General features: G+C 36.2%; 1 long non-coding RNA gene across 1 annotated transcript; it reads left to right on the forward strand.

Moving 5' to 3' along the window:
- Window positions 1–6,117: 6,117 nt before the first annotated feature.
- On the forward strand, window positions 6,118–10,531 carry LOC145614778 (uncharacterized). The gene is made up of 2 exons (XR_014107149.1): window positions 6,118–6,248; window positions 9,178–10,531. It is a non-coding gene; the product is annotated as an uncharacterized LOC145614778 (long non-coding RNA).
- Window positions 10,532–12,687: the final 2,156 nt, after the last annotated feature.

Here is a 12,687-nt window from a genome sequence, read left to right on the forward strand (position 1 = left end):
ATTGATGAATTTGAGAACCTTAGGTCTATTTTGATGATGAATAATCATATTCTTCCTGATTCATATCTCTTGGATAGTTTTGTTGGTGGACTTAAGCCTGCTGTTAAACCTTTTGTTCGTGCTTTTAAACCAACCACTATAGCATCTGCTATAGATTTTGCTAGACTGCAGGAAGAGAATTTGACTAATTCAGCTCAGGTTTTCAAGCAGAATAAGTATTCTTCTACTACTGGTAGAACTGGGCAGTCTTTCACACCTTTAGCCAATTCAAAACCACCTTTACTTCCCACACCTTTGTCTAATCCTTCCACCTTCTCTAAATCTAAACCATCCACAAACAACAGACCTTTTAAACACATTCCTACTGATGTTAGACAAGAGAAAATAGCTAAGGGATTGTGTTATTAATGTGATCAGCCATATAGCAGGGAGCATAAATGTGCTTTCAAAGAGCCTCAACTGTTTACAGTTGAGATTCCTGGATGTGACTTTTCTATTGAGGAGGATGAGTGTGAGGTGTTGGAGTCTGCTGATGATTTTGATCCTCAAATTTCTGTTCATGCTCTTGCTGGTTCCAATTCTTTTCAAACTATGAGGGTCAAGGGTGTGGTAAATGGTAAGGATTTGCATATCCTTATTGATTCAGGAAGTACACACAATTTTATAGACATGAACATTGCTGCTAAGTTGGGTTGTCAATTGGAACAAATCCCATTTCAGACTGTTTCTGTAGCTGATGGTAACCATATTTCCTGTTCTCAGATGTGTCAGAGTTTTTCATGGATGATGCAAGGTCATAAGTTTGATGCTGAGGTTCTTCTAATTCCCTTAGGGAGTTGTGATATGGTCTTAGGGATACAATGGCTTTGGTTGTTGGGACCTATACATTGGGATTTTCAGAAGTTGAAGATGGAATTTGACCTTAAGGGACAACATGTTATACTCAAAGGTTTGCCTTCTAGGAAGCTTTCTGTCATAGAGGGTAATCTAGGAATTAAGCTTTTGACTTCTGGGATTCAGTTGTGTTTAATGCAGGTCACTGAATCTTGTTCTGTCTTAAAGGAGGGGGTTCAAGTATGTTCTACTCTGGTGGATTGTCCTGAGTTCAGTGGGTTAATGCAGCAGTATGCTGATGTTTTTGCTGAACCTTCTGAGTTGCCTCCTTCAAGGGGAGTGTTTGATCATTCAATTCCTCTCATGCCAGGCAGTACTCCAGTTAATATTAGACCTTATAGGTATCCTTTAAAACAAAGGGATATAATTGAGCAATTAGTACAGGAGATGTTGGATAGGGGTATCATTCAGGCAAGTTCTAGCCCATTTGCTTCTCCAGTTGTGTTAGTAGGCAAGAAGGATGGTACTTGGAGGTTGTGTGTGGATTATAGGGAGCTGAATAATAGAACAGTGAAAAATAAGTTCCCCATTCTTGTTATTGATGAATTGATTGATGAGTTAGCAGGAGCCACTGTCTTTAGTAAGCTGGATTTAAGAGCTGGGTATCACCAATTGAGGGTGACTGAATCTGATGTGTTCAAAACAGCATTTAAGACACACACAGGCCACTATGAATTTTTGGTGATGCCTTTTGGTCTAACTAATGCTCCAGCTTCTTTCCAAAGTTGGATGAACCATGTTTTCAGGCCACTACTCAGGAGATGTGTGTTCGTCTTCTTTGATGACATATTGGTTTACAGTAAGACAGTCAAGGATCATTGGAAACACTTGTCTGAGGTCTTTGATTTGATGAAAGCCAATTCTATGTTTGCTAAAGAAAGCAAATGTATTTTTGCTACACAAAGAGTTGAGTATCTTGGGCATTTCATTACTGAGGGAGGGGTGGAAACTGATGCTAAAAAGGTTGCAGCTGTAAGTAGTTGGCCTGTTCCCTCCAATGCTAAGGAGTTAAGAAGTTTTCTGGGACTTACAGGTTATTACAGGAAATTTATTAGAGGTTATGCAGTTTTGAGCAAACCCTTGACTGATCAACTCAAGAAGCATGGGTTTAACTGGAATGAGCAGGCTCAGTTAGCTTTTGAATCTTTGAAGAAAGCTTTAGTGTCTGCTCCAGTTTTGGCTATTCCAGATTTTAACAAGCAGTTTTTCTTGGAAACTGATGCCTCAAAGACTGGAATAGGAGCAGTTCTCATGCAGGAAGGTCATCCTTTGGCTTATATCAGTAGGTCCTTGGGTCCTAAATGGCAAAAGTTGTCTGTCTATGATAAAGAATTGTTGGCTATTGTGTTTGTAGTGCAGAAATGGGAACAATATTTGGTTGGTAGCCATTTTGTGATCAAAACTGATCAGAAGAGTTTGAAGTGGTTGTTGTAACAGAAAATCTCAACTCCATTTCAACAGTTCTGGTTGTCCAAGTTGATGGGATTTGACTATGAGATTCAATACAAGTGTGGAAAGGAAAATGTGGCTGCTGATGCTCTATCTAGAGTACAGGGGTCAGAAATTTTGTTTTTGGCAATTTCTGTGGTGGATTCTAACTTAGAATCTTTGATTACAGCAAGTTATCAGCTTGATGACAACTATTCTGCACTTATTCAGCAACTGCAAAATAAGGTTGTGGTTCCTGATTTTATTTGGAATGGCAAGCTTTTGACAAGAAAAGGGAAAATTGTGGGTGGGTCCTGACTCACAGTTGAGACATAAAATTTTGTCTTGGCATCATGAGACACTTGAAAGTGGTCATGGAGGCAGGGAATTGACATTGAGAAGAGTGAAACACCTGTTCTATTGGAAGGGGTTGACCAGGGATGTCAGTCATTTTGTAAGGCATTGTGTGACATGCCAGGCTGCTAAATATGATACCTCAGCTTCCCCTGGTCAATTACAGCCTTTGCCTATTCCTGAGGAAGTGTGGTTAGACATTTCTATGGATTTTATTACTGGCTTACCTAAATCTGGTGGTTTTGAAGTTATTTTTGTGGTGGTGGATAGGTTAAGTAAGTATGCACATTTTATGGCTTTGGCACATCCTTCTTCTACAATCCAAGTGGCTCAGTGTTATTTGGACAATGTTTTCAAGTTACATGGGTGGCCTAGATCTATTGTTAGTGACAGGGATTCAGTTTTCCTTAGTCATTTCTGGAAGGGGCTATTCTCTTTGCATGGCACTGATTTACTGTTATCTACTACATACCACCCTCAGACTGATGGCCAGACAGAGGTAGTAAACAGATGTTTGGAAGGGTATTTGAGGTGTATGACTGGAGACAATCCCAAGGAATGGCATAAGTGGCTACCACTTGCTGAATGGTGGTACAATACCCACTTTCATTCTGCTTTGCATTTGACTCCTTATGAAGTGGTTTACAATCAACCACCTCCACTTCACTTGCCTTACTTGCCTGGTGAGGTTAGCAATGCTGAGGTTGATAGAAGTTTGCAAAGAAGGGAAGCCATGATTCATAATCTGAAAGCTCATTTGCTTACTGCTCAGAAAAGAATGAAAGATCAAGCAGATAAACACAGGTCTGAAAGATCTTTTCAGGTTGGAGATTGGGTATGGCTAAAATTGCAGGCTTACAGATAGAATACAGTTCAGAGAAGGGTGAACCATAAACTGTCCCACCAGTTTTATGGTCCTTTTCAGGTCTCTGCAGTGGTGGGAAAAGTAGCTTATAAGCTTAAGTTACCTGCTGATGCTCAGATTCATGATGTCTTTCATGTTTCTCAGTTAAAACTTTTCAGAGGTGCTCTACCTATTGTTGCTCATGTTCCTGTTGCTTTTCAAGGGCAGACTGCTGGTCATGAAACAATCCAGCCTGAGGCTATTCTTGATAGGAGAATTGTGAAATCACATAATCGAGCAGTTGTTCAGTACTTGGTCCATTGGGTTGGTTTCCCTAGCTATGAAGCTACTTGGGAGTCTGCTGAGTCCTTTGACTAGCGTTTTCCTGACTTTCTGGGTTCTCAGACTTGAGGACAAGTCTTTTTGAACGGGGGAAGCTATGATATGGTAGATATGGATCTTAATTGAATTTTAATTGGATTAATTGGGAGTTAGCTCAAGTTTTGGTAGTTAGTTGTTAGTGCGGTACAGCTGGCAAATTTGTTAGAAAGTTTGTTAGATTGCATTTTTTGTAATTTCTGGTGTTAGTGGAGAATGACGTAAGATCCCACTATAATAACTACTTGTAACAACTTTCATTTCATTCAATGAAAGTAAATTCCAACCACTTCTCTCTCTACAATTCTTCTTCTCTGTTTTCTCTCTTTTCTCTCTCTATAATTCTTGGAGTTTCGTCCGCCATTGGAGGAGCTTCGAGCTCTTCCTTATCAGTAATCAGTTTCCCACAAAACAAACTCTAATTTTCCTTTCACACAAATCTAAGGGGTATCTCATTAATATTGTAAATTAAGGCTACATATTATTATTTTGTAACTATGCATATTTACCTATTAGTAGTAAAAAGTTTATTGTATTTTAGAAAAATGATTACCAAGTAGTACATGGTATAGTTGCCAGTTGGTAGAGCCTTATTCCTATGAATCCTATCAGTTGCGGTTCTTGGGGGCGGGGTTTCTTTATTCTCCTTTCCCCATTCTCCAAGAGTCAAACTTGCATAACTAGGTTGATTATGAATTTTTCATAGACACTATAGTGATTTATATAGCTACCCGCGAGATAACACCATCTTTTATATACATCTATTGAGCTAAGTGCATGTAGAGATTTTTTTTTTTTTTTTTTTTTTTTTTTTTTTTTTTTTTTTTTTTTTTTTTTTGACAAGAGTGCATGGAGAGATAGGTGCACCTAATGACCCACTTCAAGTAAGAAATTGTTTATGTTTGACTTGGTACGAAGGATTTAGGAATTCAAAGTTACACCACCTAACTACATACCCATCTCCCAATCTTCGTGTTTATGAAGGATTTCAACCCAAAATACCTCTGAAGTACAGCACAAATTTCCAATGATCTGGCAAATCCCAGTAATGCCAGGCTCGAGCCTTCGTCGGAGAATTTTCACCGGAAAATGAAAATTTTCTGTAATTGGCAATTGGTATGTTTTTATTAGCAATTTTCTTCAAATTAATGCCCCTTCAATTCACTATTTTAAGTGGTAATTAAGATGAAAATTCCATGATTTACATGAATATTTATGGGTTTGTTTGGTTGATTAGTTATTGTTAGGAGCTTTGATTTTCATTTCACAAATTTCCCATTTTTATTCTACTTTAACTTGTCTTATCTTTGATTCCAATTGTTATTGAAAAATTGTTTTTTATGGAGAGTAGAACTGTTAATTTCAATCAATTACATTTGTGGTAACACTTTGATGCACTCAATATATGTTAATTAATTGTTCAAATTCCATTTTGTTTCTTGGTTAAAATCTTGCTATATTGTAATATGGTGATTTGTAAACAGCTATTAGTGACATTATTGCAAATTTGCAAGATTAGTGATATCAGTTATTCCAAGGGTGTCTTTCTTCCTTTTCTCTAGCATCCTGTTAAAATTAAACAAATGGTATTCCTTTGTTGGAGAATACCATTGCTCAAAATTAAGGTGTACAAAGGTCATTTCAGTATATTACCAGTGATAACTTCTTTGGAAGAAGCTGAATAGGTTAGTAATTCTGATGTTTTTGATATAATGGTGTGAAATTTCTTTGAGATTTCATTAGTTGATGACATTCAGTGTAAAGAGGTACAAGGGTTTTTACTTAAAAAACAAAGGATATAAGGGTTGGTTAGGTAGCTAGATTCAAATGGTGGCGCAAAATGTTAACTTTAAAACGAGTTGTGTAAAATTTCTAGCAGTGATGCATGCATACCCTGATGTCCTGAGCTCGTGACAACCGTGTATATTTTCTTGAGAATGTGGAAAAAAATGGCTATATGGACTTGTATCGTCTTCTCTTTCTTTGTCGAGATTTGGTTCCCATTGCTTAGCATATGGATTCAAACACCCTTCGTTATTCCGCATTATGAGTTTGTAATTGCCAGATTATGACTTGAAAGTTGCAAGTTTTGATCTCTCTAGATTCTCTAATTTGACCAAATCCTTTACTTCCCAGCTTTGCTCTCATACTATTTTATGCCATTTTTCTGAATTTTGCTGTTGCTCAAATAATCAAATCTATATGTTAATGCAGAATATGTGATTTTACAAAATTACGTATGTAGAAATTGTACACGGAGGATAGTATTGGGACAATGGCGTTGTGAAAAACAGTTTTAAAGCTGATTGGATAACAGAAACTGCTGGACGAATTCAACAATACTATCATGGTAAGCTAAAATGTGCTCTTTATATCTTCCTTTTCGATGATAATGCAGTTAAAATTGTTTTATTATTTATTTGCTTGGTCTATCTAGCTTAAAGGGGGTAGAATGCTCAGTTGAGAGTAAGGTCACAGCAGTGGTTTACTTTTTAAAATATGGAATTTCAAATTTTTCTTTTTCAATTGTTGGCTAAATGTGGCAGTGATGTGGCCAAATTTATAATAAGCATCCAGGAGTTCTTACTATACTTGAACCAAAGTACCAAACTATATACATTAAAATATCTTATTAATGACTCAATCTTACAATATAAGTTTTGCTGGGCCTGCTTGCTTCCTAATGCTTGAATTTCTTACAAAATAATGTCCTGTTATCTATTACAAAACGCTTTTCTTCTTGACCCTCTAAAATCATTGCCGGTACAGTGCACTTAGTGAAAACCACCTGTCCAAACAAAGGGGTTTGCGCAGGGTTGGGGTTGTGCAAATAAATCTTCTCAATGCAGTCACCATAATTTCTGGTTACAGTATGAAATTGAAAGTTAGTTACAAAGTCATAGTAACTTTTGTTAAAAAAAGTTGTATTGCATAGGATTGACTTAACATCTTAACCATTTGTAACTCATAAGTAGTTGCAATTCTGTGTAACTAGCTTGGGAAAATATAAGGAGTGTTCAGCTAGCCAGATCGTCAAGTGGTGCAGGCTTATCACATATGTGTAATCAATCAATCAATCAATCAAAGCCTTAATCCCAAAAGTGGGGTCGGCTAACATGAACCAAATTTGATTATTCCGTGTAGTCATCAACATAAATCTTTCTCCTCCATCCCTTACGATCCAAAACTTCATCCTCACGTAAATCCATGCACTTCATATCCTTCCTCACTCCTTCCAACCAAGTCATCTTTGGTCTCCCTCTTCCTCGTTTAATCCCTCCATGGTCCCACTCTTCCACTCTTCGCACCGGTGCACCCTCGGGTCTCCGTCTTACATGTCCAAACCAACGCAGACGATTTTCCCTTAATTTATCTACAATGCCCGCCACACCTACTTTCTTGCGAATAACCTCATTTCTGATTCTATCTCTTAAAGTGTTTCCACACATCCACCTTAACATGCGCATTTCCGTAACCTCCATCTTTTTAATATGCTCTTTCTTAGAAGCCCAACATTCTGTACCATAGAGCAACACTGGTCTTATGGCAGTCCTGTAGAATTTTCCCTTCAACTTTAAGGGAATGCTGCGGTCGCATAGCACTCCCGTGGCCGCTCTCCATTTAAGCCACCCTGACTTAATCCTGTGGGTCACGTCTTGATCAATGTCACCATTCTTCTGGATGATCGACCCTAGGTACTTAAAACATTCACTCATGGTCAAATCCTTTCCATCCAAACTCACCACTTCATTGCTTGTCCCCCTCTGAGTGCCAAGACGACATACCAAATATGTGTAATATTTACCTAAAATTATTTAGACTTATTTTTATTGTCAAGCAAATGAAGGCGTGTATGTATACATACCTTGCAAAGAAATTAGTGATCTGATGGGTTGTCAGGGGACGTTTTCTTGCAAAGGTGAAAAAAATGGATCTATCCTCTATCTTTGTTTTCTCAATCTTTGGCTCCCATGGCTGAGCATTGGGATTCAATGCATTAATATTCTCCATGTCTTAAAATATTTGTGAGATTTTGATGAAAATGTGTAGTAAACAGGAAAAGTAAGAGATGAGAGACCTGTATTTGTAACTTTTTGGTCTGCTGTTCCACTGAGTTTACAATGGAAAATACAGAGAGTAGTTGTGAATTTATAATGTTTTTTTGGTTTCAAAAGGCGATGATGTAGACAGGATTTACTTCCCGGGTCTTGGATTTCACCCCCTTGACTAAGTTAGTCGCCATTCAATTGTGAATATAGAGAAATAATTTAAGGAAATTATCTATTTAGATGCTGATCTATATTGATTTTACTTATCATTATGGATTTTAATTCATTTTCCCACTACCTTATTTTTCCTTGATTTCTCCATTTTCTGTTTTAATATGAGGTTTTTTAAGAAGATAAGATGTGAAATCGAGCCTGATTTCTTGCCCAATAGGTTAAATGACTTAAATCAATTGTGATTCATAATCGTATATGAGTTGTTACACATTCGAGCCTATGATTTTTTTTCCCTAGCCAATCACATTGATACGATAATCCTACATATTATAAATGACTTAAAATCAATTGTGATTTATTACCATATCTGAGCTGCTATCACATTCGAGCCTATGATTTCTTTCCCTAGCCAATTGCATTGATATAAGTCTGTATAATTTAAACTCTTAAATCAGAAAAGATATGTACTTGAAATTAACGGGAGGTTATCTGAAATCAAAACCTTTGTATTTTATTTAGGATTGCTATTTGGGAGAATTAGGCCATGTTCTCTTCACCTTAACGTAATAATATTTAGTAAAACTAATTTCTTTTCAGTAAAAGTTATATGGACTTATATCGTCTTGTCTTTCTTTTCAGTGAAGCTCCTACTTACATGAAAGACTTTAGGCTTATAGGGTTATGCAACTCCATATATAAACCCATTACTAAATGTATCGCTGGAAGTTAAAACCCTTAATGGAGAATTTATAAGCCCTGTTAATCTAGTTTTATTCTTAATTGCTCAATTGAAGAAAATGTCATTATAAATGAAGTTGCTCACTATATTTATAAAGCATCACAAAAGCTAACTTATATATTTAATGGTTTATAGCTAGATATTTCTTAAGCTTTTGTTAGCATAGATGCCTTAGAATGGGACTTTATTAGAGACACCCTTCATAGTATTAACCCTTCTTATTCAAATAACTTAATTTTGAGTTGCATATGCACCCTTAATATCAGTTTTATGAAATGGCCAAATTACTCCTAGCTTTACTTCTTCTCGTGGAATAGGGCAAGGAGACCTCTCTCGCCATATATTGTTGGGCTATGCCTCAAAGATTGTCTTGTATGATACAAGAAAAAGGTTAGTAACAAAAGCTGGAAACGATAAAGATTGTTACTGACATTAATCTTTTCCACTTATTTTATGACGATGATGTCTTCCTTTTTGGAAAAGCTACTGTTGATAACATTCATGAGATGATGCAAGAGCTAGAGGATTGTAATACTACTTTCCTAAACAAATTCTCTTGGAAAAGAATGTGGAAACTTATGGTCCCTTTTAAATATAAGATGTTGTGGAAATTTCTTTCGGTTGCTAGTGTTTTAGCTCGAAAAAACCCAGACTTTAACCCTGCTCGTATTCGTTGCAATGCTCTTGTTGAAGATTGCCTTTATTTTTAGGGATTTCCAACCAGCTCTGCCTTTTGGTCCATAGACCATAGTATTTGAAAGAAATTACAAAAAAATTATGGATCTGCATTTGTTTTACAACACCAACTTTACAGATTGGTTAAACTTTAACTTAAATTTTGGTGGGGAATGGAACGTATTTTTTTGTATATCAATCTGGATTTTGTGGTTGATGACATGGTTGTTTTCGAAAACAAATCTCTATCGAACTACTCTTATTTTAATAAAATTTGGGTTGATTATAAGATTACTATTAACATGAAACAGGCTGATCTGAATCAGCCTTCATCCTCCGAGGTTGGAATTTCTAACAGAATTTGGGCGGCACTACAAAAAGGGTAAACACAGATGATCCTGGATTTCTATGGATAATGCAGGTGGAGGAGGGTTGATTATATGTGACAAAGGTCTTTGGGAAATAGCCTACTCGCTCAAATTCAAGATAATAGGTGCTGCTTCTGCCAAGTTACTAGCCATTAGAGAAAGCTTGTCTACTGCCTGGGAGAGAAATATTGAGCTCGAAACTGATGCTTAGGCCTTGAAATACATGCTCAAAAACCCGGCAGCCTACATGGACCACGATTTGAGAGCATTGATTAAGGAACTTTAGGCTTTGCTTAGAAGAGAATGGCAGGTTACCCTTCTCCATGCCAGGCGATTGGCTTATGCTCTGCTCATGGCCTAGCAAATATGGGTAGGACGCAAGCGGAGGACTCTGATCTATCACTTTGCTCCACCAAGTGATCTGGTCTCTGTCTATACTCGGGACCTTATCAGGGCTGGATGATTTGCTGCTCTCCAGGCTGCTTCTGTAATGTCAGAACTTAATGCTCTTTGTAAGTGTAGCAGGGGAGGGATGTATTACTCTTGCATTTTGGCTTTTTAGGCTGTGTAGTAAAAAGACTAGGAACAACCAATTTTCACTTTACTTTTAAATATGTTTATCAGTTTATGTAATGCTGTACTCAGTACTTGTTGATATCCCTATACCATTCGAGCTCTTGTGAAGGGAACAATTCATCCAATAACACTCTAACTACTTTTTCGTACTAGCTAGATTGGCCTAATCTCCTACCAAAGATCTATTTTTATAGCTAAGACAACCACCCAAGCATATCAAAACATTATGAGCACAAACAAGCAAAGAAAGTCCCCTAGGCTAGGTATTCCCTATTTTCAAACCTAATGATTAATATGAGGCAACCCCTTAAATGTTAAATTCATCTTTCGTTCTTTCACCTAAAACTACCCCACCTCCATATATTTCAAAACCTAACCCACCTCCATATTTTATTATTTTCTTCAATTTCTCATAAAACTCAGAACATGGAAAAATCGCTCAAATATTTAGAAACGGAGGGAGTAATTCAAAATACCAATATTGAATACTACATAAAATGTGATTAATTGATCAATATCGGACTTTCACCTCTTGTAACTTCTCTTTCCCGAAAAAGATTTTGAAGCTTTGGCGCCAAAGAACATGGCTTCGGCCAAAGCAACCAGCAGTAACAGGTCCCCTCTCAAATCTCAATTATACTAATTTTAGGGTTTTCGATGTATTGCTCTTTCATAATTTTTCAATCTCATGCTACTTTGCATCATCTGATTTCACCTTCAATCTCTTGCGCAATTTCAATTTTCCATGAACCTAAGGACAATTTTTGTTGCTAATTGTTTTCGTTCGAAAGAATTATGATGGCTGAATTTCGCTTAGGAAGAGAGAGATTACAACATGCTGAGAAATTAATCAACATTGTTGATTTAGTTAGGGTAAGAGAATGATATCATAAGACCAAAATTTGGAAATGTGGAATTTCATCACTCAATTAAAAAAAATTGGTAAAAATTTAGTTAAAATTGTTTTAGTATTGTCGATTTGTCGATTGGTAATTTGGCATGTTGCATTGAAATTGGAATGATTTATAGTATGAGATTGATGCTGTAAAGTGACCTATAATGTTGTATTGAAGTTAAATTATACGTAGTAGAAAGTAATTTGGGTTAGATAGAGAGAAAATTTAGGTTACCAATTCATATCGAAAATATTGAAACGAGCTCGATATTTCTAGCTTAATTGTATACCAAGGATAAAATGAAAGTATCTATGTCGTTTAGGATAATAATGATAATTTGAGCTGTAATTATCAACTCTGAAATTGCTTGCTTTGCTTTGGACATGATGTTGCTGATAGCTTAATGGTACTAGCTTTAAAAAAAATTTGATGTGAGCTTTGTCTTAATTTTATTCAATGACTATGTTAGTTGATAGCGTTAGCAACTATCGATTCAATATGGTAAATATGCTATTAACTGTCGCAAAAGTCCTTGCCAATAATTACTCTAGTTATGAATGACAATAACTAGTGTCCACTATTATATTTAGACCTCATGTTGGTATGTTTAGACTCCAAAAGAAGTATAAACTAGTAAATGTTCCTTAGTTCTTTAAAATGAAATCTTCTCTTGATCCATGCAAGATTGGCAAGTTATTTTTATCTGTGCCATAAGCTACTTACTTGAGATTGTTTCGTTAAAAAATTCAAATATTTCATATATTAACATATCCTGGTTGCATTTATGCCTAATGCTTTCCTGCTATTAGTGTTAGTGTAATTAAATGGTTTTGTGGTAATCGTTTCACTTTCCACTGATAGAATATTTTTTATTTTTTTTGAAGACTTCCACATGATAGAATATAGCTGTTGATTTAATGTTCATGCCTCTTGTTTTTATTGGTGAGTAGGGCCATTCTATTATGCTTTGTCATCTTTGGGAGAATTTTTTGAATAATTGATCATGCTCCTATATTAAATTCACCATTTGCTTATCTTTCATTAAGATTCAAGTTCCTGTAATACAATGAATCCATGGAATTTGATCATAATGTGAAATTGATTAGGAAGACTTTATGTAACTGTAGGTTTCTTTTCTCCATGAGAGGTTAACTTAATGGCTGCAATCCACATCTCTGTCTCTGAGTTACTGTGACTGGTAGAAGTTTAGTGACTTTCAGTTTTCTTAAGATGTAGTCTAGGTTTTGACCAATTCTATCTATAAAGGTCCATCACCCGGATTGCTTGTCCTTTTCGAGTGTTGGACAGATAC

Source organism: Chenopodium album, chromosome 25 (genome assembly GCF_948465745.1).
Source record: "Chenopodium album chromosome 25, dcCheAlbu1.1, whole genome shotgun sequence".
Lineage (NCBI taxonomy): Eukaryota > Viridiplantae > Streptophyta > Magnoliopsida > Caryophyllales > Amaranthaceae > Chenopodium > Chenopodium album.